Below are 27,686 nucleotides of genomic sequence, written 5' to 3'. Positions count from 1 at the left end.
AAAAGGAAATCGTTTAAAAATTTGAAAAAGTGAATACACTGAAGTAGACTAAAATGAAATGATGGAAGTAAACTAGAATTTGAAAAAATTCACACAAAAGTAAAAAATATAGTAGAAAAAATTAAAGAAAAATATTTTTAATAAAAATTAAAAATAAAAATGAATTTTTTCTCTTTCTGTATTGAAGAAAAAGAAAAGAAGTGAAAAAGAGAAAAAAAAAAAAGAAAATTGAATAGACGGACCTGCCAACAGACTGAAATACTACTGAAATTACTTCGTTTTCCCCTAGAAGTCAGACTGTGAAGCGCTTTAAAGTCCATAAGCTAATCAGGTGGTGAGACTTCTATTCTTGAAGACTGAGGTTGGCCCACTTGTGCGGGGCTTAGTGTAATGGCTCCATTCTCCACTTGACGGCACTGCTAGCCTACTGGGGTTGATTGTTGTGGCGCTTGTAGGTGCATATGCGCATGTAAAGAAGCAGTGAAAATGGTGTCACCCAGCTACCCAGTTCCTAGTATTGGAACTCTGTTCTACCTGATCAGCAATCACGCACCTGTCCTTTGTCTTCAGCTTTTGTCCACTCCCTGCTTTTACACTGTCTGTGACCAAGCCCCAGGTTGTACTTCTCTCCTGAGTTTTGTCTCAGATGTGGCTGTTTTCTGTGGCCCCTTACTTCTGAGGGACTGCGGCTTTGACCTGTTCTGCCCCTTTGCAGAGGGTTTAACCGAGCAATGGCCAAATGCCAGCTGTACCCAGGAAAGTTTGTGGGACCATGCTGTTGTCGATGCCCGGAGACTACGGCCAGGTGCCAGCTTGCCCCAGAAAAAGTTCTCGAGATAGTTTAGCAGCAGCGTTTCAAGGATTATGGAAAATCACAACACACATCTGGCACCAGGCTTCACCCTTAACGACCTTGTTCCAGCACCAGCGAATGTGGCCATTCTCTGGGGTCTGTTGGGCCCAGGTTGCCTCACAGCCCCTACCAAATGTCCTTCCAGCAGTGGAACCACTTCTCCCCATGTGGCCCAAGAACCTCCCAGACCCCACTCTGTTCCTGGGTCTTTTCCCTTCCCACTAGAGTACTTTCCGGTATTGAGCTGTGGAGTTGCAGGCTCTGTGCTCCCCCTGTTTACAGTCTTAATGGATTTAAACCCTCTCCTTTCTCCCTTTTTAGTTCAGTCCCTGTGGCTGTTTCCAATTTTCCCCTTTCTCTCCAGCTGCTTTTGGGAAGGGGTGCTTCTCCCGTATTCTCCCCACTGTCTCTGTCCTCTCTGCACGCAAAAGCACCTCCCTGCCCTCCACAGCTTCTGTCTCCTCAAGTCACCTCTCTGTGCCACGTACCTGCTGAATTCTGTGGTTCAGGTTGTGCAGATTGTTGTGTTAATCCTCCAATCAGTTTTCTAGGTATGCAGGATGGTTTAGTGTTGGTCTGGCTGTATTTCATGGATGTGAGACATACAAAAAACTTCCATGCTGTTCCACCATCTTGGCTCCCTCCAATAAACTTTATTTCTTACAGCAGTTAAAAGTGTACAGTAAAGTGAACAGACACATAGAGTTCCCGTGTGTTCCCTTTCCCCCAACCCATGGTTTTCTCTAGTGTTAACTTTTGCACTGGTATAGACTACATTTGTTACAAGTTATAATTCAATATTGATACAATTAAAAAAATTTTTTTTAACGTTTATTTTTGAGAGAGAGACAGAGACAGAGTGTGAGTGGGGGAGGGGCAGAGAGAGGGAGACAGAATCTGAAGCAGGCTCCAGGATCTGAGCTGTCAGCACAGAGCCTGATGTAGGGCTCAAACTCATGAACTGCGAGATCATGACCTGAGCTAAAGTCAGACGCTTAATTGACTGAGCCACCCAGGCACCAATACTATATTATTAACCAGAGTCCATAGTGTACTCTAGGGTTTATTTTTTGGGTTGTATAGCTTTCATGTCCTGTATTCATGAAAGTATTAAGTATCATACAGAGTAATTTGAATATTATCCCCTAACTTGACCTATTTGTCCATCTGCCCTTTACTCCACCCTCAGCCCCGCCCCCTCACATGGGCAACTACTGTCTTCTTACTGTTTGTATAGTTTAACATTTTCTAGAATGTCATATAGTTGGAATCATATGGTTTGAGGCCTTTTCAGACTGAATTTTTACTTAGAATATGCATTAAAGTCCCCTCCCCTCCCATGTCTTTCCAGGGGTTGAAAACTCATTTATTTTTATCACTGAATAATATTCCATTTAATGGATATATGATTATTTATTCATTCACCTATTGAAAGACATCTTAGATACTTGGTTGCTTCTAAGTTTGGGTGTTATGAGTAAAGCTGCTATAAACATTTGTATGCAGGACATAAATTTGTTTCAGATATAAGTTTTCAACTTACCTGGATAAGTACCTAGGAGTGCAATTGAAGAGTTAGATGGTTAGGCTCGCACAAGCACTCTCCTAACTTGTTTTCATAGTCACATTTGAACTGTAATTTTTAAAAATCCAATTTTGTTCATGAATATATAATAAAAATACCCATACCTATTTGGAAATTCTATCAAGATTGCTAGATTCTTTGGAATAGTTTGGTGGTAGGAGTAGGAAGGTAGTATCTTGCTTGTAAGGGTTTGAAGGAGCAAAAGGTGGAAAAGTGAGCTGTTTTGATTGATTGATTGATTGAGGGAGGGTGCAAGTGAGTGAGGGGCAGAGAGAGAGAGAGGGAAAGAGAGCGAAGCAGGGCTCCTGCTCAATAGTGAGCTGTTTTCAAAGAGGAACTATATGATGTGCAACAAACTGTCATTATATTCACTGACTTGGAAAGTATCGTAGAGATATTGAAACAAAGAGTTGGGAAAACTCCCCTGCACAACTGTGTGTTTCCTGTTCTGGTTTGCATAGGGTCTGGCCTCTGGATGCTCCTTGAAGCCTCTTGGCACAGCTGCACTGTCAGCTGGGCTCGTTTTCCGAGATTAGCACAGCATAGAGCCCTTCCTTCTACTCAAACATCTCACTGTCCACATTCCTGCCGCCAACAGAGCCTACCATATAGCTTTTACTTAGGATGTCGGCAAAACAGTTTCTTCTAAATATTTAAAAAAATTAATATACTCTCCAAAGTAAGTAAGACCAGAATCCCGACATGTGACCTTCGCTTAGTAATTTTTGAATGACCCAAAATACTTGCAGGCCCCTTCTTATCTATTTTACATTTTGTAAATAATTCAGCCATTGAATTTTATAGAGTTTATAATATATTGCTCTTCTGAAACACAACACTAGTCTGTGGTGAGAATTAAGATTAACATGAAAATACACATTTTTAATCCATTTAGCTGATGATTACTTGATTCTTTTTGAATATTCAGATGAGCTGAAGAATTGCAAGAGAAACAAAGACAACTTTACATTCCAAGAGGCGTGCCAGTGCATGGCTATTTTTAGTCCCTGGCATCAGTCAGGACATACTTGTTGGATATCAGGTGTGTTGAATGTGGCACACGGTCACGGTGATATGCAGCAGGCTCTCAGCTGACCTCTCCCAACCTTGTAGGAATACCCTTGCATCTGTGAGACTCCAGTAAATGCTTTTCAGGTAAGCCTGTGATGCCTGAGTTTGGCTGCTGTGGGTTTGTGAGGTTCATTGTGGGGGACGGCATGGGGCCACAGAAGATTTGCTCTTTTTTAGGGGACCAATAGACAGGTAGGGTTCACAGATATTCTGTGGTAAGCTCAATCATTCAGCCATCTAGTGCTAACCTTGTTGCTAGGACAAAGGAAATAATACATATATTCTCTGAGGAGTTTATCAACATGGCTGTCATTTTTTCTTAGCCACGTGACAAGATCTTGACATTGAGGAAGTATGTCCCTGCACCACTCCCTTTAAATTCTAGCTCAACACAATAGATGCTGTAAAGCTTCAAAATAGGTTACCATTTATGTGATTCTTACTATGTGCTATGTCTTTCTTTCAATTAATTATTAGTTGTCACAAACATCAATGAGGTGGGTGAAAAATTAAGGCTTAGAGAGATTAACTAACATGTCCAAACTGGTAAGGGGATAGCTCTGAGATTGACACTCAGGTCTTTCTCACACTGAAGATGGGGCTTCCTTATCCACAGTGCTGTCCTGCCACCTAAAAATAGACTTGTCTATACCAATGCAAGAAGCTGTCACATTTGTCTGACACAGTTGTGTTTTTCTAAATAAGGGCTCATTATTACTCCTTGTTCAATACCCGTAATATAATTACAATCAATTTTGATGTTGCTAAATGATTTTGAATTATCTCCTCAAATTGTCTTTATTACTTCTCTGAAAAACGGAGGCTTAATATATTGATAAGTTGTCAGAATTGCCCTTTAATTTTTCAGTGATCAGTAATACCACCCGGGATCTTTCTCAGCTTCTGGAGATGACTAGAGCTTTGTAAATACACACACTTTCTTGCTCTCTCTGTCTCTCTCTCAATCAGTAAGGTCATTATCTAATTCTCTTAGGATCCTGATACACACCAGGACCCATTCTTATTTTACGCACACTTACCTTGTATTTCTAGTATTTTTCTCTTGTTTTTCTACTGAGTATTGATTTTTGTCTTCATTAATTCTTCCCATCACTGCCAATTTCCTTCATTCTTTGTGTTCGACATCTCTTTTAAAGTGTTACTGAATTGACTTATTCTGGATTTGTTGATTTCTCATTCTTAATTTATTTCTTGTTACTTTTCTCTCATTTATAAGGCTTATTGTATTTTCTATAACATGCATTTTGCCCCCTTCTGTGGTTATTTTGTTCCTTCTCTGGGGATTATTTTTGCTTTTTTTTCTACCCCTTGGTCCCCAGGTCTGTTCCAGGCTCTTTGGAGTCTGGGTTGGGGTGTAGTGGAGCAGAACCCAGGCCAGCACTGCCTGGGGGAAACTTCAAGGACTGTCAGGGTCTGAGCTCCATATAATCACTGAGGGTTATTGTTAGATCATTCTCTTCCTACCTGTCTCTGGCCCCCCTGCCAGCACCAAGCAAGGCTCCCCCTCCCCCCCCCCCCCCCCCCCCAGGGCCTGCAAGTTGGCCAGGAAAGGGAAAGCAGTGCCCACAGCATCAGGGACACGTGGCTGGCTTCTTTGGTCCCTGGTCTTTCATCAAGAGAATAATGGGTTCCATTCATTGTTAGGCATACTGGGCTTTGAACCAGATGTCTAATACCTATTATCTCAAACCTTACCCCCACCCTGAAAGGTTAATTACTATCTATGTTTGACAGATGAGGAAACTGATGCTCTGAGAGGTTAAGGATCTTGCCAGAGAGTGAAGTTTATAGATGGATGCACTGGGATTCCAGGCCCTGTCTGTGTGACTCCACAGTCTCCATTGTTTCCACCACAGCATTCTGCCAGAATGAACTTGTTACTTGAGTACTTTCTACACCTTTTGTTATCTCCATTTGGATTAGATCCTTCTTGTTCTAATTAGAGGGTGTTTTAAGTATTCCCTACTGTTGTATCTTAATACTATTGCATCATGCTCCCAAAGAGTTGTTTCTCCCTACTTAACTCATTAAGAATCCCAGTACATTGTTTCCTTTGTTTATTGTATTAGAATCTAGTAGCTGGTGAATCCTGTTTCCCAGCTTCCTGCCACAGTGAGAGCAGGTCTAAATTAATTATAATGTGTTGCTCTGACAATCTAATAATAACAAAATCAAGGTTATTGATCATTTTCAACTTAATGAATTAAATTTTCCTGCTTACAGGGCTTTTACATGGACCCTTAACTTTGATTGATGCTGGTTCTTTTACTTTAGACCTGTGTCTTGCCTATACAGAGTACTCTGCTGATGTTCACAAAGAAGCATGATTGGCATTGGCCTGACTGTAGGTTGGGTTAAGATGCTGATACATGGGGGATATGTCTCAGTTTCATAAAGTACTTTTAATTTTTTTAATTAAAATTTTTTTAATGTTTATATTTGAGAGAGAGAGAGAGAGAGAGAGAGACATAGAGAGAGGGAGACACAGAATCCGAAGTAGGCTCCAGGCTCCAAGCTGTCTGCCCAGAGCCCAATGTGGGGTTTGAACCCACTTGAACTGCAAGATCATGCCCTGAGCTGAGTCACCCAGGCACCCCGAGTACTTTTAATTATTTTTAATCTACAATACAAAGATTAGATGCATGAGGTCACTGTCAGTTCTGTAATTCTGGTTTTGAGTAAGTTTTGGCTTGATGAGTATCAACATTTCCTTTCTTATTTTCTTTCTTTCTTTCTTTCTTTCTTTTTTTCTTTCTTTCTTTCTTTCTTTCTTTCTTTCTTTCTTTCTTTCTTTCTTTCTTTCTTTCTTTCTTTCTTTCTTTCTTTCTTTCTAGTGATAACCACTCTTGAACATTTGGGCATATTTCTTTTTAACCTGTGTGTGTGTGTGTGTGTGTGTGGGTATGTGTGTGTGAGTGAATTTTATCACAACTGAGATCCTAGCACATACACAATTTTGTATTCTTTCTCAATTAATGTAGATAAATTCTCCATCATTAAAAACTCTCCATGAATATAATTTTAATGGCTACATAGTATTTCATAGTATGTATATGCCATAGCTTACTAACCATTCCCCAGTGTTAGGCATTTAAATCATTTCTCATTTTATGTATAATGCTCCCAGGTCCGCTGTAGTGCATCCATTTTTGTCCAGATTTATGATCGTTTCATTTATATTGATTCCTTGAAGTGAAATTAATAATAAAAAATATGACCACTTTAGAGATACTTGGTAAATAATGCTTGCCAGATTACTTACCAGAGTTTGTTTCCAGCAGTGGGGGAAGAGTGTAGGACTCATTGCCCCCATACACTGTACATGGCTAATTTGATAAGCAAACGCTAATGGTGCTATTTTGATTTATATTTCTTTGGTTACCAGTAAAGTTAAACATTTTTTATCTATATATTAATTTTTTTGAGTCCTTTAAAAAACTCTCTACTTTTTATCTATTGAAGTTTGGTATATTTCTTACAGCTTACAAGGGATCTTTATATGCCAAGGATACTGACCCTTTTTCCATTTCATTTGTTGAAAATTTTCCTAATTAGTTGTTGGCCTTTATATTTTTATAATTTTTTTTTGATGTTTACCTGTGTTTAACTTACTAAATTTTACTGAGCACTTTAGTTTACTATGTAATTTATGATATACTATAGAATATATAATTTAGGATGTAAAATTAAATATGCTAATTTAATTTACTAATTTTGATTTTTCAGTTGTCAGTTGTTATCTTTTGTGTGAGTGTGATTTCTGCCATCAGTTTTAAAAGTCTTTTTCCCTTAGATTTAAAAAAAGAAGAAAGTCTTTTCAAATACAGAAAGATAAGTATATTTAACTATATGGTTTTTTTCTAGCTCCTCTAATGGAATTTTACAACTTCAACTCTGTGATTTACTTGGCATTTACCTTGGAGTACATTTTGGGATTAAAAAAATCTAACGTGATTTCCCCCTATAGATAATCAGTTGACCCTGCAATATTTTTGTTAAATAAGCCATTGTATCATCACCCTTCATGACTTCATCATGTATTTATGTTTTATCTAACTTTTGGTCTGTTTCTATGCTGTTTTGTTTTATTGATCTGTTTCTGATTTATCCTAGAATGATACTCTTAATTACTGTAGCTTTATAATATGGTTTATTACTTGAAAGATTGTATTTTTCCTTCTTACAGTATTATCTAGAACTTACTTATTTTAACCTTTTATAAAATATAAATTATAGCATCATTTAGCCCAATTCTTTATTTGACCTCTATTTCCCTTGACCTCTCTCCCCTCCCACCCTGAAATAAAAACCAATAAAATAATAACTAAAAGGAAACATAAATAGCTCTAGGATTTTTGTTGGAACTGTGTAAAACCAATAAAATGATTTAGGCAGAACTGAACTCTTTTAGTGCCTATCTAGAAAGGCACTTTCCTTTTAAACAAAAGCTTCTTAGTTTTTGTTGGGTCAGAGATGGTCATCAGGTGGCCCTGTGTGAGCACCAAAGATGTTCCAAGGCAGAACTGTGTGACCACAGCCTGCAAATGGCCAAATGTGGCCAAAGGCTGCCAGCGAATGCCCTCAAGCTAGAATGGTTTTTACACTTTTAAAGGGCTGTAAAATGAACCAAAGAAGAATATGCAACAGAAACCTTATGTGGCCTACAAAGCTGAAAATATTTACTATCTGGCTCTTTACAGATAAGGTTGGCTGGGGGCACCATGAAGCAAAACACTAGCAAGCAAGCTGAAGGCGTTTGGAGTTCACTTGTTTGTCATGAGTCATGGCTTTGCTTCCCTTGCTACCTCTTCAGCACATTGTTGGGAAGGTTTTGTTTGTTTAATTTATTTAAGGTGATCTTATCTGAGGATGTCAGTGAACATCTATAGGTTTTGTTTCTTCCTACATTTCAGAATGTTTTTATACATTTTAAAAAGTGCCTTGAGTGAGTGTTATGAAACTTAAAAAAGAAATAGTACTTCTTTTTGAAGGATCATGTGGTCTCAAGGCAACATCTTGTTTTGATGACCCCTCCCCAAAGTAGGGCATGCAGGGCCACTGGATGGGCTCAGGTGGAGTCCCCGGGGTCTGCCCTGTGCTCCAGCCCCACAAGCAGTGCTGTTTAGTAGATGTCTTAACCAGAGCAAGGCCTTTTGTTAACCTGGTGTGATCTGGTTTATTATCCCATTAACTCCCATCTGTTGTTACTGGAGAAAGCCGGCTCCCCTAGGACTGGACATGGAGTGTGGGTCTGGTGGGTTCAGGTGAGGAGGGAGCCCAGGAGGGACTTGGGTATCCTGAAGGTTTAGGAAGGAGATGTGAGGAGGAGAGATGGTTGGAAGAGACAGACAGGGTCTACAGCTCACTGTTACTGGTAAGGAGAGTAGGTTCCATGTCCCAGGAGACCCAAAAACCCCACGGACTGAGGGACTTAGAGAGATGAGTCAGAAAAATGATACTGAATCTGCCTTTGCGCCAGGTGTTTCCATCGTTGCTGAAGGAAAGGCAGGAGAGGACTAAGTGAGATTTTGTTTCGGGTTTAGCAGCCTGAGTCTCACCTGTGGGTCCCAAATTCTTTTTTTTTTTTTTTTTCAACGTTTTATTTATTTTTTTTTGGGACAGAGAGAGAGCATGAACGGGGGAGGGGCAGAGAGAGAGGGAGACGCAGAATCGGAAACAGGCTCCAGGCTCTGAGCCATCAGCCCAGAGCCTGACGCGGGGCTTGAACTCACGGACCGTGAGATCGTGACCTGGCTGAAGTCGGACGCTTAACCGACTGCGCCACCCAGGCGCCCCGGGTCCCAAATTCTTAATAGGCTTTCATTAGGGCTTCTCTCCTGTGCCTTGGAAAATGTGATTGTCCAGAGTTTGAATTCAACCTTTGGATGTTCTGAAAGGAAAAACAACCAAAGTTTAAGCCTTAAACTCGTAAGTTTACCTTCTGAAATATAAAAGGTGTTTGCTGGCAGTTTCATAATCTTTTTTTGTTTGTTTTTTTCCAAGTGTAGAATTATTCAAGAGTAGTGTAAGGTCCTGCAGAGTTTGGTTAATAGAATTTACAGCAGGCAAGTCAGGCAAATACCAGATTTCATGGAAAAGCTTCTAAAGCAAAGTTGTTGGAATTTAAATTAGATTTGAGTGTGACAGATCCACTACTGAGAAATGCTATAGTGCCTCACGGTTAAATTCTACAGGAATCTGCCTAGAATTAATAGTGTTGTTTTTCTGATGCAGTGGGTACTGATTTTGAGTTTTGAGTCCAAGTTTATACACTTTCCAGATGTAATCATTTTACTCAAGTAAAAGAAAATACGGCTGTATCAGGGACTCAAAACCATTACATTGAGAATGTGTCTGGCAACAGTTTAGTGGTCCAGTCAAGAATATTCTAGCAATTCAATTCTGAGGAGGAGTTATGGGAAAATTTCCTGCTCATGAAAAGTAGAGTTTTGAGAATCAAGGAGGAAACAGTGAAATTAAAAATATTAGGAGGTCTATCTATCTCCAGCTCACACATTTCATAAAGTGAACTGGATACCTGGCAAATTGCTGTAGGGTACACTGTGAGATTTTAATGCTAGTAAACTATTTGTTCACTAGAATATCCTTGATGGAAATCAGAGTTCTTTCACTGTGTGTGTCTATCGTTTCTGGCAAGTGCCTTGGACACTTAGAGCTCTTGTTAGCAGGCAGGATGGTTCAGTGAGTCCCACGTGTGGGCTGACTTGAGGCGTTGGGAGCCACCTACATGGGTGCTATAACAGTTCAGATCCTTCCCAGGGCAGGGCTTCATTCCTTTCCAAGTCATTAGAACATATCCATATATATTCCTGAAGGATTGTGTCTAAACTCCCTCAGAAAGGGGTTCCTAGAAGATTTTTAAAGATGTATTTATTTCTTGGGGCGTTATGAGCTATAGTGTCTGTCTTGTTCATCACTTTATATTCAGCTCCCAGATGGGGCCTCACACATTATAGATACTCAATACATATTTGTTGAGGGAATAAATGGACTATAAATTAGGTGTTTTGAGTTTACAATCCTAGTTCTCATATTTAACCACTCTACAATGTTAATAGTAGGGGCCGATTTTTTATAATTCCTTTATAGTTTTATTTGATCATCACAGCAAGAGTCACAAAGAGGGTATTAGTCAGGATATGCTAGATTATGCTGTGGTCACAATGCCATGGTTTCAGTGGCTTCACACAACAGAGCAAAGTGCACTGTAGTCTGGGCAGCAGGACTTGATGAGGTGACGTGGTGATCCAGGCTGCTCCAGTATCAACACGACTTTGTCATCCTCAACCCCAGGCTGGATAAGAGTGGGGCTGCAGCATCATGCATGTGCTTTTCATTGTCCAGATCTGGAAGCAACATGCCATACATCTGTCCATGTTTCATTGGTCAGAACTGGTCACATGACACCATCCAACTGCAGGGGGACTGGGAAGTACCCTTGCAGGGAAGGAGAGAAAAACCAGAAGTTGATGTATAATGATAATAGCTATCCTAGGCCCATTATACAAATATCTCCATTTTACAGATGATAAAATTGAGGCCCAGAGAAGATAGGTTACTTATCCAAAGTTATGCAACTGGTGTATGGTAGAACAAAGCCTGGTACTTAGGTTTGTTTGTTTTCAAAGCCCATACTCTTTTTTTAAATTAAGTTTTTAAATTTTAATTCCAGTATAGTTAACATGCAGTGTTATATTAGTTTCAGTTGAACAGTATAATGATTCAACAATTCTATATATTACTCAGTGCTTTTCTTGGTAAGTGTACTTTTAATCCCCTTTGCCTGTTTCACCCATTTCCCCCCCCCCCCCTCAGTAACCATCAGTTTGTTCTCTATAGTTAAGAGTCTATTTCTTGGCTTGTCTCTCTTTTTTATTTCCTTTGCTAATTTGTTTTATTTCTTAAATTTCACATGTGAGTGGAATCATATGGTATTTGTCTTTCTCAGATTGACTCATTTTGCTTAGCATTATACAGTACTCTCTAGCTTCATCCATGTTGTTGCAAATGGCAAGATTTCATTTTTTTTATGACTGAATTATATTCCATTGTGTATACATCACATCTTCTTTACCCATTCATCTATTGATGGATACTTGGGCTGCTTCCATAATTTGGCTATTGTAAATATGTGGCAGCAAACATAGGGGTGCATGTATCCTTCTGAATTAGTGAATTAGTATTGTTTAAAATACAATTCTTTAAAAAATGCTATTTTTATGAAAAAGTTTACTTATTTATTTTGAGAGAGAGAGAACATGCACGCAAGTGGGGGAGAGACCATCAGTGCAGAGCTCAACATGGGGCTCAAACTCATGAACTGTGAGATCATGACCTGAGCTAGAAAGAAGAGTTGGACGCTTAACCAACTGAGCCACATAGGCACCCCAGTTTTTTTGTATTTGGGGGGTAAATAGTAGTGTGATGATTGGATTGTAGGGTATTTCTATTTTTACCTTTTTGAGGAACCTCCATACTGTTTTCCACAATGGCTATGCCAGTTTGCATTCCCACCAACAATGCACAAGGATTCCTTTTTCCTCCACATTCAATGCCAAACAATATTCTTGTTGTTTCTTGTGTTTTTGATTTTAGCCATTCTGACAGGTGTGAGGTGATATCTCATTATAGTTTTGATTTGCATTTCCCTAATGATGAGCGATATTGAGCATCTTTCAAAGCCATACTCTTAACCACCATGCAATATTACCTTTCTTGAGGAAATTAATTTTCTTCTAAAGAAAACTTGATCATAGTGAAGGGGAGAATAAAGAAGTATTGGATTTGGGGTTTGGGTACTTGGTTTATAGGACTGATCCCATCACTGACTTTCTTTTACATATAGCTAAGCTACTTCTCTTGGCTGATTTCCTCACATGGGAATAATAATTACTATAATGGTAATATAAAGTAATGCATATAATAGCACCTGAAGAGCCATAAGGTATTGTATAAAGATATGATGATATTACTACTGACACCTGCTTTGTGCATTAGTCTTGTGCAGATTTATCACATGTAAGAAGCCTCAAGATTCTTACAAGAAAACCAGTAGACCCTTCAGATAATCTTGGTACATTTAGGTGTACCGAGCTTTACTTGGTAAAGCTTTACTTTACTTTTGTAAGCTTTAGCTTACAAAAGAATATGCTATCTGTTACAATATAAAGCTTAACTTCATTGGGGTAATCTTTTCAGACATTTCATTACATTCATTACTGAAATGATGTTAAGTTTCAACTAAATTTATTAGCTCTCACTTTCTAATCCTCCTTCCCCTATCTTTTTATTATATAACTTTTTGAAAACTGTTCTTTTATTTTATTGTTATTATTTTTATAATGTTATTTATTTTTGAGAGAGACAGAGACAGAATGCGAGTGGGTTAGGGACAGAAAGAGAGGTAGACACAGAATCCGAAGCACGCTCCAGGCTCCGAGCTGTCAGCACAGAGCCTGACGTGGGGCTCGAACTCACGAGCTGTGAGATCATGACCTGAGCTGAAGTTGGACACTCAACTGACTGAGCCACCCAGGTGCCCCAAAAACTGTTCTTTTAAAAGTGTGTATCCCATGGAGCCTGGGTGGCTCAGTTGGTTGAGCACCCGACTTCAGCTCAGGTCAGGACCTCTGGGTTCTTGAGTTTGAGCCCCATGTCAGGCTTGCTGCTCTCAGTGCAGACCCCACTTCGGATCCTCTGTCCCTCTCTGTCTCTACCCCTCCTCAGCTCGCACTCTTTCTAAAAAATGAAAACAACAACAAAAATTTTTTAAAAAGTGGGTATCCCAAAGAGCATTTCCAGATGGATATGTCATTGTAAATTCAGGAAGGTTTTTAATATTTTGCCATCTGTTTATAGTGACATGGAGTGGCTCAAGTCAAAACAGGTGCATGTTGTTGTGACCTTAGTAAGAAAAGCAACCCTCTTCCTTTGTAGCTGTGGGAGGAGGGGGAAATGTTTTTGTCAAATGTGTTAAATCACTGGCCCTAGCTTCCTGTCCCCCAAAACTTGGTGTGATGTTGTGGTTCTCAATATTCATCTTCTATTTTGAGTATCTCCCAAGCTTGATGTTGTAATGCATCTCTTCTCCCTAGTCCCACCTGGCAGATCTCAATCATGCCGGAATGTGTGGTCCACTGAGGGCACCCAGAGCCTCACATTGCTTTAGTTGTGATATAATAGATTTTTATGATCCTTTGGCTTCTTCCTGGCAGTGGTTAATAATGCAATGCATAATTAGACTAGAAAAGAAAAAGTTTTCTGTGAAAATTTGGGAGCAGAATTCGCATTAATTAAAAAAAATACCCAGCATATTTTTCTCAGACCCCATCTCATAGACATGTTTATTCCTCATTGTTTAAATATAACCCTCCTTAACCAAGGGCAAGCATGCTATGCCTTTCTCCTCCTCTCCCGTTTGGACATAAAGCCTGTTATTGTTGATTGTTCTGCAGTTGGGTCCCTTGAAAATGAGATTTCATTTAAGTAGAACATTTTCATTACAGGGTATCAGGCCTCTTTAATTTTGTACTTTTAGAGTGGCTAGGACAACATTTACATTTACTCCTGATTTTCTCTTTTCAGAGTCCTGGACAGACAGGGAGGATTCATTAGAGAATAGATCATGATGACACATCTCTTTATTGGTGAGCCATAAAAGTTTGGAGAAAGAGCACAGAAAGTAGGCATTTACAGTGTTAAAAGCCTTCGGCAAATTATATATGCTGTGGTTTTAACTGACCTTGGAAGTTATGTAAGTCTTTGTATGTACTTTTGTATCTGAATGTGGTCTATATAAATGATGGTAATCTGTTGAATTTATAAAATAGCTTCCCAGAGGCCTGGTTCAGCTCTTTCATACTGGTGAGCAGTGAATTGACACTGTGTCTCAGTTTGGGGAAGGAACCACTTTGGTTGTACCTCCTTTCTATTCTGGTTCCTTTCAGTTCCCTTACACAAATACTTCTTACAAAGCTCTCCTAAAACTACTTAAATTCCAGGTGGGTCAGTCTGTTGTGCCTTTAGATTCCATTCACTTGTAACGCATTTCAAGTACCCTTTCCCCCTTTATTGTTTTTTTCTATTGCTCCCTTTTCAATTCTTCCAGTTTCTTTAACTTTACTTTGAGATAAATTTTTAATGCTTCTGAAAACCCAAATTAATTAGAATAATGAGCCAAGCGAGATTAAAAATCTTGCAGGGCAGAAAGAAGGGTGGGCCCACGGTTAGGTTGACCCAGAGCTGAGTAGGCATTGATGGGCTGTGGCTGCCACCCTGGGCAGCCTCACAACCATTTCTTCCCTTCAGGTTGTCCTTGTCTCTCATTCCCAGCTCTGCCTTCTGTAGCAGTAGACACAGGTGAGACGGGGGCTGTCAAGGCGGGCCTCTCTCAGGAGCTGACATCCCAGCCAAGACCTGAAGGGTGCTTTGCTGAGAGGCAGGAAGGGCATTTCAGGTACGGAGAGTGTTTCAGGATATGCTAGGAGTTGGGAAGCTAGAGATAAATCCCACTTAGTGCCTGACAGTTTGGGCTGGTTGTCAAGCCACTAAGCTTGATCTGCTGCCACTTCCTGTCTCCCTGAAACTGACACTTCCTGTAACCCATTTTTTGGCTTCAGTTAAACCGGTATCTCTTTCAACCTGCAGTTTCACTCCAGATAACCTTGAAGGGAGCTATTTACCTGATTCCTCCAGCCAACGTCAGCCTAATGTCTGTAAGAGCTACAAATTCTGATATATATGTTAAAAAACAACAACAAAATACTGATCAGTGGGGCGCCTGGGTGGCTCAGTTGGTTGAGCATCTGACTCTTGATGTTGCCTCAGGTAATGATCTCATGGTTCGTGAGTTCGAGCCCCATGTCAGGCTCTGAGCTGACAGCATGGAGCCTGCTTGGGATTCTCTCTCTTCCTCTCTCTCTCTTTGGCCCTCCCCTGCTCACTTGTACTCACTCTCTCTCTCAAAATAAATAAACATTAAACACACACACACACAAAACTGGTCAAGTTAATTTAGCGTAGAGTCTCATAGAGTGGTGATAGGTAGCTGAATATGCCACCCCTGAGTGTGCCTTTTTGGCATATTGATTATTTTGAATTTAAGTTACTTGAGAAACAACCATTGCAAGAAGGACAGTGTAACCCTTCTTTGTCCCCCTGAAGGCAGGAAGTAAATCTCTCCTGTGAAAGCTACCTTCCTGTACCAGGAGAGCATCCTTATCACTAGAGACAGGGAATTCAGGGCTGAGAGGGCTATCTAAACAAACCTTATTACTTCTTCACTAATTTACCATCCAACCTCAAACCCCTTTGTCAGGTCAAGTTTATTGCTTCCTTGTCAAAAAGGCATAAAAGCTGCCTGCTTTGGTCACTTCTTTGAATGTCATATCTTTGGGTTCTTATACATATGAAATTAATTTTTTTATGTCAGCTTATTCAACCAGCCAAACAACCTAGAAGGGAAGAAGGGAAAAGTCCTCCCCCTTCAATGGGTATAATTCTTAAGCTGTAATTTTCTGCCTCAGATGTAAATGATACTAAGAAGTCAGTCCTACAGCAGCAGTGACAAACTGGTTCCTAGTTATTTGCCCTCCCTCTTACTTATTACCTTTTAAAAACTTTAGCCTCAGTTTTACAATTAGATCAGCCCTGAAGGGAAGCTGCTTACTACATATGCTGCATTAGACTTAATTTGCATGGAATAATATTAACAGTATCTGTAGGCTTAGTTTCCTATATATACATGTGACCACATAACCATTGTGCTAACATTAAGTTTTAAATGCTTTCATTTTAAATATCAGCCTTTGGGGGGAATAATCAGGACCCAACAGAAGGGAAAATTAGGCTTGTGACATTATCATACCAAAAAAAGAGAACATTATCATAAAGTGGAAAGGAAAACAGTAAAATAAAAATCTTACCAACTGCAGAGGGTAAATAAAAAAGAATGATGGCCGTTATTACTAAATACGAAAATCAACAACTCTAACGTGAGAAAATTAAGGTTTTTCATGGAAAAGGAGGGGTTTGCATATCAACTAGAAAAGAGAGCCTTTAAGGCAGAACAGTTTCCTTAGGACATTGTAATGAGAATAGAGGACACAAGTAAGTCATTGCTTTATGTCATAAATGATACATTTGAAACCGTTGTCTCAAGGCTCTGATTAGCCTATGAAAGCATCCATATTCAAATGGTAGGAAATGATGCATTACATAATCAAGGTAAAAAACTTCATAAAACCTCTGAGAGGACTGTCAAGCTATTCATTTTGAGTAGACAATTCTAGAAGGATGTTACAAAGATCTCCATAAAGTTGGGGAAAGCACTATTGGCTGTGTGTAGGTGGCCCCAGGGGATCTCAACTACTGTGGAGGCTGATTTTGGCCAGATGGTGTTGTTCAGATATATAAAAAAGAATAAGCCAATCGTGTCTTTCTGGGACCTGTCGATACTTTTCAGAGGCAGAAACAAGTAGAAAATTTAAAAGCCCTTTTTAAAAAAAAATTTTTTAACATTTACTCATTTTTGAGAGACAGAGAAAGAGCATGAGTGGGGGAGAGGCAGAGAGGGAGGGAGACCCAGAATCTGAAACAGGCTTCGGGCTCTGAGCTATCAGCACAGAGCCTGACACAGGGCTTGAACTCCTGGACTGTGAGATCCTGACCTGAGCTGAAGTCGGACGCTTAATGGACTGAGCCACCCAGGTACCTGGAGGTTAGCTCTTCTTTTGAAGCGAACCCAACTATGCAAAAATGGTGCTGATTTCATTATTTTTTTCAATTGGGGTTCTGGCATCTCTTATATATCATTTCTGGGAATTCTACCGTGAAATTTGACAAATTGTGTGAGAATTCCTCTATAAAGGTCAAAAGGAGCAGGGCTGTGAAAAGATGAAGGGGAGAGTGGAAAGACTTTCTAGCTGGCCCACTGCGAATGCCTCACATCTGTGCTCTGCTGCCTGTCCCTTTATGATGTGACCACAGCATGCTGAGGAGGTGGAGCAGTGTCCCCAGATGCACAGGGAGCAGCATTAGATGGCTGACGCAGCCATAGATGGGGAGTGTGCATCAGGGGAGCTGGACAGAGAAGCAGCCTCAATTCACTGCAAGTCCATGACTGCAATGATCCATGGCCTCCACAGGTTCTGTGAGGTTCAGGCAGGTGCCCGGCCACAGCCCAGAGCTTTCCAACCAGTGTGTCCTTGGGAGAAGATGGACAGCCCTCTTCTACCTCCCTTCCTGTTCTGCGGGTCCCTGGCCAACCTCAGGGCACAGGGAGTGCTGTGAAACATGAAATAAACAGAACTTATTTATTATTGAGAGCAAAGGAGCACAGTGACTTAATATAAACACATTTAGGTAGACATTTCTGGTACTTAAAACACCTAAAATTTCCAGTGAGGGAGTTCTGACCCCACTGATACCTGATTATTATTACTGACTTGGAGATGTTCTCATCACATCGTTAAGTCATGTTCTTATTTATATATGATAGCTGTCTTAGTCAACTCCAGCTACCATAGCAAAATATCATTGACTGGGAGGCTTAATCAACAAAATGTCATTTCTCACAGTTTTGGAGGCTGGGAGTCCAAGTGCCAGCATGCTGGTTTTCTGGTGAGGACTTTCTTCTTGGTTTGTACACTGCCACCTTCTTGTGTCCTCACATGGTGGAGAGAAAGAGAATGTGGGGTGGTGGGGTGTGCTCTGCTGTCTCTTCTCACGAGGGCACCTATCCTACCATGAGGGCATCATCCTTTTGACTTCATCTAATCCTAAGTACCTTCTGAAGGCTCCATCTCCAAATACCGTTACACTGGGGTTTAGGGCTTCAAGATAGGAACTTTGGATGAATACAATTCAATCCATACCAGCAACTTTCCAGCCAAATGTATTTTATATGTATAAAAGTAACAAAATGTATTCGTAGGATTAATAAATATGACATATAATATCACAGGCACATTTAATTTTTAAGGGGAAGTTGTCAATTTCCCAGCTTATTTTGTGTTTGTTAAATATCAGACACAGAGAAAACGATCTCACAAGTCCTTGGAGGTCCTCCATGGGCTGTGCCATAGACCTCTAGGCAGTATCTCTGGAGGCTGTGTTTTTGCTAAGGGAAATGTGGGAACAAGTAGCAAAGTACCAACTCTGGGTCTGGACAGGATTCTAGCTCCTGGGGAGGGAGTTACTACATCAAGCCTGGGCCCCAATCTTAGAGGAGCTTTGAATGCCATGACAGTTTGTCCAGATAGCAGGGTTTGAACCTCCATCTGGCTCCAGAACCCATGTTGCAAATAGTATATTATCAGTTTTCTTTTTGTGGTGATTTATTTTTATTTTCCCCTAGCTTTATTGAGATGTAATTGATACATAGCTTTGTGTAAGTTTAAGATAGACAACGTGTTGATTTGATACATTTTATAGATTTCAAAACAAGTACGGCCATAACATTAGCTAGCACTTCCTTCTCATCACATAATATTGCTCCTTTTTTGTGGTGAGCATATTTTAATGTTCTCTTTTAAATCCAGTTTTAATGAGAAATAAGTGATATATGTTACTCTATAAGTTTAAGGTGTACAGAGTGATGGTTTGATTTACATGTATTGTGAAATGATGACCACACTAGATTCAGTTAACATCTATCATCTCATGTAGATACAATGAAAAGAAAGAAGAACAGAAAAATTCTCCTTTTGATGAGAACTCTTAGGATCTACTCTCTTAATGACTTTCCTGTATATCACACAGCAGTGCTAATTGTAGTTGTCATGGACCTCCAATTCCCCTCCCCCACCCTCTGCCTCTGGTTGGCGGTATGTCTGATCTCTTTCTGTGAGTCTGTTTTTTGTTTGTTATTTTAGATTCCACATGTAAGTTAGATCATACAGGATTTGTCTTTCTCCATCTGACTTCTGTCACTTAGCATATTGCCTTCAAGGTCCATCCATTTTGTCACAAATGGCAAGATTTCCTCATTCTTTTATGGTTGAATGATATTCCATTTTGTGTATATGTATGTGTATGTGCATGTGTATACATATATATATATATAAGGACATTTAAAAAACTACTCTTTTTGCAACATTCAAGTATATGATACAGTATTATTAGCTGTAATCACCATGCTGTGCATTAGATTCCCAGAACTTGTTAATCTTTTTTTTTTAAAGGTTTCAAATGTATTGTATTTCTTCAATTATGCCAGAACTTGTTAATCTTAAAACTAGATGTTTGTACCCTTTGACCAACACCTCTCTGCTTCCCCCACCCCTCAACTCCTGGTAACCACCATTCTACTCTTTGTTTTCTTTGAGTTCAGCTTTTTTAGATTGCACATTAAGTGATACCATTCAGTATTTATCTTTCTCTGACTTACTCAGCACAGTGTCCTTAAGGTCCATCCAAGTTGTTGCCAAATAGGATTTCCTTCTTTCCCGTGGCTGAATAATATTCCACTTTATATGTATAACACATCCATTCATCTGTTGCCTAGCACTTAGATTGTTTCCTCTTAGCTACTATGAGTAATGCTGCAATGAAAATGGGAGGGCAGATATCTCTACAAGATACTGAAATCAGAAGTGGGATTTGCTGGATCATATGGTAGTTCTATTTTTACTTTTTTGAGGAACCTCTATATTGTTTTCCATAGTTGGCTGTACCAATTTGCATTCCCACTAATAGTACACTAGGGTTCCTTTTTCTCCATATATTCACCAACACTTGTTACTTCTTGACTTTTTGAGAATAGCTATTCTAACAAGTATGAGGTGATATATCCTTGTGGTTTTGATTTGCATTTCCCTGATGATTAGTTGATGTTGAGTACCTTTTCATATACCAGTTGGACATTTTTTAGAACTTATATTTTGTTTTTTAATTGAAGTGTAATTAACATACAGTGTTATGTTAGTTTCAGGTATACAACATATTGTTTCAACAATTCTTTGTTAAAAATTTTTTTTTAACATTTGTTTATTTTTGAGACAGAGAGAGAGACAGAGCATGAACGGGGGAGGGTCAGAGAGAGAGGGAGACACAGAATCTGAAACAGGCTTCAGGCTCTGAGCTGTCAGCACAGAGTCCAACGCGGGGCTTGAACTCATGGACCGCGAGATCATGACCTGAGCCGAAGTCAGATGCCCAACCGACTGAGCCACCCAGGCGCCTCTGATTCAATAATTCTATACATTACTCAGTGCTCACCATGAAAATTGTAGTCATCCAACAATGTTATTACAATATTATTGACTATATTCCCTATGCTGTACTTTTCATCTCTGTGACTTATTTTATTACTAGAAAATTTTACCTCTTAATCCCCTTTATCTATTTCTCTCAACCCTCCACCCACCTCTGCTCTTGCAACCACCAATTTGTTCTCTGTATTTGAGTCTATTTTTGTTTTTTAGTTTGTTTTTTCTTTTAGATTCTACATACAAGTGAAATCATATGGTATTTGTCTTTCTTGTCTGACTTATTTCACTTAGCATAATGCCATTTAAATACATCCATGTTGTTGCAAATGGCAAGATCTCATATATATCTCATATATATATATATATATATATATATATATATATATCATATATATATCATATATATATCTCACATCTTCTGTTGGCCATTTGGATGTCTTCTTTGGAAACCTGTCTATTGAGTTTCTCTATTTTAAAATTGGATTTTTTTTTTCTATTGAGTTGTATGAGTTCTGGATATTAAGCCCTTATCAGATATATGATTTGTGAATATTTTCTCCTATGTAGTAGGTTGCCTTTTCATTTTGTTGATTTCCTTTGCTATGCAGAAGCTTTTTAGTTTCATGTAATCTCACTTATTTATTTTGGTGTCATATCCAGACAATTGCTGCCAGGACAAATATCAAAGAGCTTTTTCTTCTATGTTTTCTTCTAGGAGTTTAATGCATTGAGGTCTTAAATTTAAGTCTTCAGTCCATTTCAAGCTCTTTTTGTGAATGGTTTAAGATAGGGATCTAATTTCATTCTTCTGCATGTGGTTATTCAGTTTTCTCAGTACCATCTATGAAGAGACTACTTTTTCTTCCATTGAGTATTTATGACTCCCTTGGTAAGTATTAATTGGCTGTTTATGTGTAGATTTGTTTCTGGGCTCTCTATTCCGCTACATTGGTCTATGTGTCTATTTTTATGTCAGTATCATACTGTTTGGTGATTATAGTCATCAAAATATAGTTTGAAATAAAGTGTGGTGCCTCCAGCTTAGCTCTTCTTTCTCAGGATTGCTTTGATCATTTGGGGTCTTTTTTGGCTCCATACAAATTTTAAGATTTGTATTTCTTTGAAAAATGGCATTGGAATTTTGATAGGGATTGCATTGAATCTATAGATGGCTTTGGGTAATAGGGGACATGTTAACAATACTAATTCATCCTATCCATGAACATGGAATATCTCTCAATTTGTTTGTGTCTTCTTCAGTTTCTTTCAGCAAAGTCTTACAGTTTTCACTGTATAGATCCTTCATGTCCTTGGTTAAATTTATTCTTAAGTATTATATTGTTTTTGATACTATTGTCAGTGGGATTGTTTTCTTATTTTTCAGATGTTTTGTTGTTAGTATATAAAAATACAACTATTTTCTATATGTTGATTTTGTATCCTGCAACTTTACTGAATTTGCTGGTTAGTTCTAGAAATTTTTTGATGGAATCTTTAGGATTTTCTATATCTAAGACCATGCCATCTGAGCATAAACACAGTTTTATTTCTTCATTTCCTACTTGGATGCCTTTTATTTCTTTTTCTTGCCTGATTACTCTGGCTATGACTTCCAATATTATGTTGAATAGGAGTGCTGAGAGTGGGCATCTTTTTCTTGTCTCTGATCTTAGAGGAAAATCTTTTAATCTTTCACCATTGAGTATGATGTTGGCTGTGGGCTTGTCATATATGGCTTTTATTGTGTTAATGTATATTCTTTTTGTACCCAATTTTAAGGTGTTTTTATCATGAGAGGGCGTTATATTTTGTCAAATGCTTTTTCTGCATCTAGTGAGATGGTTTTTATGGTTTTTATCTTTTGTTCTATTTTTGTGGTGTATCACATTGATTTGTGTATGTTGAGTGACCCTTGCATTCCAGCGATATGATCATGGTATGTATTAGTTTCCTAAGGCTACTACAACAAATTACCACAAACTGAGTGACTTAAAACAACAGAAATGTATTGTCTCACAAATCTGGAGATTAGAAGTCTGAAATTTGTCAGTCTGAAAGGTGTCAACAGTGCCATACTTCCTCCAAAACCTGTGAAACCTTCCTCCAAAACCTCTTTGTAGCTGCTAGTGGTGGCTGTTGATTTTGCAGCACCATCTCCAATCTGTGTCTTCACATTCTTTCCCTGTGTCTTCACATTATCCTCTTATAAAGGACTCCAGACATATTGGATTAGGGACCTACCCTACTCTACTATGACCTCATTGCATCTTCAAAGACACTCTTTCTAAATAAGGTCATGTTCTGAAGCTTAGAGCTTAGGACTTCAACATACCTTTATTGGGGGGACATAATTCAACCCATAACACATCTGTGCTAGAAAATTTCACATTTTTGGTGTAGATGGAAGTAGTATGTTTATTAAGCTATAGAATGAAAAAGGAAAGGAGTGGATTACAAAAATCTCCCAGTTACTTGTACTATATTAAACATCTGCAGCTCACCTATCCAGGAGATCCACACCATGATTAGTGAGGCTATATGGCTCACCTGGAGAAGACACCTTCAATTCAGCAGTGATAATCAAGTATCCTCTAAGCCAGATGTCCCTCACTGGAAACTTTTTAAAAGTTTGGCTGTCTTTTACCAGCCTCCAAACTCCCCTTTAAAAATTTCTCAGCAGAATGCATGGTCACTTTGCTTAGGTTGACAGCAAAAAAATGAGAAGAATTTTCTTAACACTACTAAAGTGTGGGTGTTTCAGCTTTTTTCTTGAAGTTACCCTAGAGGATATATCCATAAAAAATTTGGGGACACTTAGAATCAATGCTGGTATGTAGCCAGTGGTTAATAACAGAAGTATTTGATTGTACCCTCCAAAATGCAGTGATAAAAACACAAAGAAAGGTAGTCCAAATGTTATGCTTATTCCTGACAAATGCTTTTTTGATCCTTCTTTTAAATGCTTTGCCATTTGGCTTGGAAAAACTTTCAGACATCCTTGCCACCTAATTATGGACTATTTCCAAGGCTTTGAGGAGCTGCTATAAACTACAGATCCAGAGTTGAGGAGAAAGCACTTGTTTCATATGGTTATATCTTGTTTGTTAAAAATGGGAACATAAAAAGGGCTATTTAAAAATTTCAGATGCTTGCTAATATTTTTTCAAGGTAGATGTGTTATGGGACTTTTTATTATGTTATGTTTCATCATCATAAATGCATAACACAAAATTCACATGTTTGCAAAAATTATGAAATTGAATGACTTCTCTTTCTTCAAGAATTTTGTTTTGCACTTTATTGCCTGAATCTTTGTAGAGTTAATGAACACAAAACCATTATGTAAACATGCAGGTGTGAGATGCTGCTTTGAAATAAATATAGTCAGAAAGTATCTATGATTTTTGGAAAGTTCAAGCCATAGCAGGTGTAATAATAGTAGACAGCAGAGGCTTTCTGCTCATTATTCTGCTGCTCCCGTTTCCATAAAAGTGTTGGAACATCTGGATAAGCTATAGGAGAAGAAAAAACCAAGACCTCCCTCCCCTCTTCTACCCATAACTTTTAGTGGCTTGGAAATAGTACAGAACAACTTAGGACTGTGCAATGTTTATTTAAATTTGAGAAGAACTTTATTAAACAAAGACAAATTCAACAATGTCAAAGAAAATGCCTTTATGTGGCTGGTCATCAATAGAAGATAATTTTTATCTCTATATTTCAGGCACCCTCATGCCTTTAAAAGATCATTTTAGTATATTAGTGATGAAGGGACAAATTTTGCATTGGCTTTTTCAAACTCAGGTACCAAGTAATACCAGCCCTACCTTCAGCAATAGGAATTGTTTTAAAGGATTTTTTTTTCTCTTAACAGATACTTCTTTGTTTGTTTAATTTTATTTAAATCCAAGTTAGTTACCAGATAGTGTAATAATGATTTCAAGAGTAGAATTTAGTGATTTATCACTTAGAAATGACACCCAGTACTCATCCCAACAAGTGTCCTCCTTAATACGCATCACCCGTTTAGCCCTTCCCCCCACCTAACACCTCTCCAGCAACCCTCAGTTTGTTCCCTGTATTTAAGAGTCTTTTATGGTTTGCCTCCCTCTATGTTTTTATCTTATTCTTGCTTCCCTTCCCCTGTGTTCATCTGCTTTGTTTCTTAAATTCCACATATGATTAAAATCATATGATATTTTATCTTTCTCGGATTGACTTATTTTGCTTAGCATAATACACTCTAGTTCCATCCACGTAGTTGCAAATGGCAAGATTTAATTCTTTTTGATTGCCAAGTAATATTCTTTATTCATTCATCAGTCACTGGACACTTGGGCTCTATGTGTAATTTGGCTATTGTTGATAGTGCTGCTATAAACATTGGGGTGCATGTGCCCCTTCAAATCAGCAGTTTTGTATCCTTTAGATAAATACCTAGTAATGCAATTGTGGGCCATAGGGTAGTTCTATTTTTAATATGTAGGAACCTCCAAAGTGTTTTTCCAGAGTAGCTGCACCAGTTTGCATTCCCACCAACAATGTAAAAGGGTTCCCCTTTCTCCGTATCCTTGCCAACATCTATTCTTGACTGAGTTGTTAATTTTAGCCATTCTGACAGGTGTGATGTAGTATCTCATTTTGGTTTTGATTTATATTTCCCTGATTATGAGTGATGTGGAGCATCTTTTCATGTGTCTTAACAGATACTTCCTATTTGATTGGAATTTCTGAGAATGACAGTTATGGATGGAATTATGAGTTTATTATGTAGTTTGTTAGGACTTTTTACTTTAGAGAGCTGAACTGTGTGCTTTACAATGAAAATGTATAATCACAGTGAGCTATCACTACACACATTTTAGAATGGATGGAATCTAAAACTGTGACAACACTAAGTGCTGGTAAGGACATGGAACAATAGGAACTCTCATTCATTACTACTGGAAATGCAAAATGGTACAGCCGCCACTCCAGGAGACAATTTGCAGTGTCTTGCAAAGCTAAACACCCACTTCTCACCGTATGACCCAGCAATCATGCTCCTAAATGAATTGAAAACTATGTTTACACAGAAACCTGCACATAAATATGTGTGCATATAAAATATGCACTTTTATTCATAATTGCCAAAAACTGGAAGGAACCGAAATGGCTTTTAGTAATGAAAGGATAAACAAACTGGCTGGGTAGTCAGTGACTGCTATTGGCTGGATAGGAAGAGCCCTCTAGGGACATTATTCTCCATGGCTTGCATTGGGCTGTTCTGGTTCCATTTTGAAATCTCCAGGAGGTTGCACTTCTCAGCTCCTGAGTCTCTTTTCACTCACACACAGTTTTGATTCCATGCTTTACTTGCTGGGCAGTTTGACTTCTCTTGCCTGTAAAATGGGGGTCATCACACTTGTTTAGGAGATGATAATGAGAAACATAGGTTAATGTCCTAGAGAAAAGTGTGTTTCTAAAAGAAGATCATGATAGAGATGACTGGGGATGGAGCTGATGTAAAATCAGGTTAGTAGCACTTTGAGAGATAGATGGTTTTGCAGCTGGAAGGCACCATTTTGATCCAGTTTTATGCCAGCAGGCAGGGGACCCTCCAAGTCCATAAGTCTCCAAGCTTAGCAGTGTGTGTAATATAGTGGAAAGACCTGGATGGTGAAGGCAGAGCTATCTGGGTTTGTCCATCCCTGGGCAGCTGAAGGGTCTTACACGGGACTCAGCCCCTCTGACGCTCAGTTTGCTTATCTATAAAATGGGAATGACCACACCTGATTTAGCTGATTAAAAAGATAACATGTGTAAAGTGCCTTTTATTGGTCCTGGCACAGGGCAGGCTGCTCTGTCTGCCAGGTTTAATATTTAGTGGAATGAACTGCCAGTTTTATTCTATCCTTCTTGAAGGTCTCAGAAGAGTCAACTGCCCTCTAATCCGTCCTAGTTTTATCCCTTGTCAAATGGTCAGGAAAACATTTTTAATGTCAAATTAAATCTTTTTTCAGTTTAAGTCTCTTTTCTTTTGTCCTCTGGACATTCTTTCAAAAACCTTCATAAGGTGGTGATTAAACTACTTTCTTGACTTCCTCTAGATTAAATAACTTCACTTACTCTGAACTGTTCTAAGAGGAGCTGTTTAATATATCTTTGAAAATGTTTCTTACTTTCTCCAGCTTCTCCTTGGTCTTTTGGAATTACGGTGTTAAAACAGGTGTATTTTCCAAGGGGACTGACACCCAAGGAAGGTGCCAGAAAGACCCCCTCCCCAGAGCTTCACTTGCCTTGTTCATTTTATTTTGTCTTTCTGTGTTCTTTTTCTTTTCCTCCGCATAATTGACTCCCATTCTGACCTTTTCCTTGTCCTGCTTTCTTTTTTCGTAAAAAACATTGCTTATTGACTAAGACTGATGGCCTTGGAAATGGACTTTCTGGGTTTGAGTCCAACCTCTGTTACTCACCAACTGTGTCCTTGCCCAAATTACTTCACATCTCTGAAACTCAGTTTCCTCATCTGTAAAATGGGAGGAATGCAGTATCTACTGCAAATATTTAAGTATAAAATATTTATGTCTATATATAGCTCTCCAAACAGTATGGCTACACAGAGTACTCAACAAATATCAGCTATTTTAAAACTTATTTTGAAATCATTTAGGCTCACAAGAAGCTGAAAAAAAAAGTACAGAAAGTTCCCACATATCCTTTCCCCAGATTCAGTCAATGATATCTCCCATAATTAAAATACTTTATCACAGCCAGGAAATTGGCATTGATCTAACAGTAATAACTGAATGATAGACCTTATTCAGATTTTACCACTTTTGTCATGCTTTCCTTTATATGTTCATGTGTATGTGTGTATAGTTCTGTGAAACCTTATTGTCTAGATTCATGTAACCACCAACACAGTCAGGATACAGCATTGTTC

At 38.7% G+C, this 27,686-nt stretch overlaps 1 protein-coding gene across 8 annotated transcripts in view; it reads left to right on the top strand.

Moving 5' to 3' along the window:
• The window catches only part of CSGALNACT1 (chondroitin sulfate N-acetylgalactosaminyltransferase 1), a 345,395-nt gene that overhangs the window by 110,517 nt on the left and 207,192 nt on the right, over positions 1-27,686 (top strand). For 4 of the 8 annotated variants that reach the window (XM_030312495.1, XM_030312493.1, XM_030312500.1 and 1 more), the window contains 2 exons: positions 3,367-3,593; positions 14,136-14,197. The exons of 3 other annotated variants lie outside the window; for them this stretch is intronic. The gene's annotated coding sequence lies outside the window, so the exon portion shown is untranslated. The remainder of the gene's footprint in view (positions 1-3,366; positions 3,594-14,135; positions 14,198-27,686) is intronic. One more of the 8 variants, XM_030312494.1, reaches the window with a different exon arrangement.

Source organism: Lynx canadensis, chromosome B1, assembly GCF_007474595.2.
Source record: "Lynx canadensis isolate LIC74 chromosome B1, mLynCan4.pri.v2, whole genome shotgun sequence".
Classification (NCBI taxonomy): Eukaryota; Metazoa; Chordata; class Mammalia; order Carnivora; family Felidae; genus Lynx; species Lynx canadensis.
Note: the sequence above shows the minus strand (reverse complement) of the source record. Positions and strands in the feature narration are given on the sequence as shown.